The sequence below is a fragment of the Penaeus monodon genome, chromosome 30 (assembly GCF_015228065.2).
Source record: "Penaeus monodon isolate SGIC_2016 chromosome 30, NSTDA_Pmon_1, whole genome shotgun sequence".
NCBI lineage: Eukaryota > Metazoa > Arthropoda > Malacostraca > Decapoda > Penaeidae > Penaeus > Penaeus monodon.
In genome coordinates this window covers 31,105,446-31,106,114 of record NC_051415.1, presented here as the reverse complement: position 1 = coordinate 31,106,114, position 669 = coordinate 31,105,446, and the positions used below count along the sequence as shown (strand labels likewise).

The 669-nt window shown below is 28.4% G+C and overlaps 1 pseudogene; it reads left to right on the top strand.

Moving 5' to 3' along the window:
- The window catches only part of LOC119592409, a 10,963-nt pseudogene that overhangs the window by 396 nt on the left and 9,898 nt on the right, over positions 1 to 669 (top strand).

Genomic DNA, 669 nt, shown 5'->3' with positions numbered 1-669 from the left:
TGAATTAGAGATGGATTGCATTTGCTGACATCATTAGGGTATTCGTGGTTTTCCCCAGATTCCAAATTGTTAATGAGGGATGGCAATTTATGCACAACAGATGCTCTCAAAGCTGCACTTTATTTGGTTCATTTTTTGATTGGATTATCACGGAAAACCAAAGAGTAAGTTTTTTCAAAAAAAAAAAGTATTTTGTCCAGGTCTGATGACATTTTATTTCTTTAATCCTTTGCTTTTTTCTGCTGGTGGAAAACGAATAATGATGGGGTGAAATTGCTTTTTCTCTTTATTAAAGAATAAGTAAATAAACAAAACGAATAGATATTTATGAATATATTTTGTACCATTTCATGCAGAGTACTTATTTCTGCTGAAAGCAATTAACTATATCTTTATCAATAACTTTTTTTTCAAACAGATAGATATAATTTTTTCTTCTGATACAATAACCTTATATAGTATAGTGCAACCCTGAAAATAATTTTACAAAAAAAAAAAAAAATATATATATATGTTCTACCACTTGTGGGAAATAATGTAATATGTATTTAAAGATCAGCACTGCTGCACGTAGGAAAAAATTTTATTAATTACTATAGTTTTTATGATCTCAGATACAGTATTTCTTTAAAAGGAAGTGACAAAGCATAAGTTTCTGTGTGCTTTGTA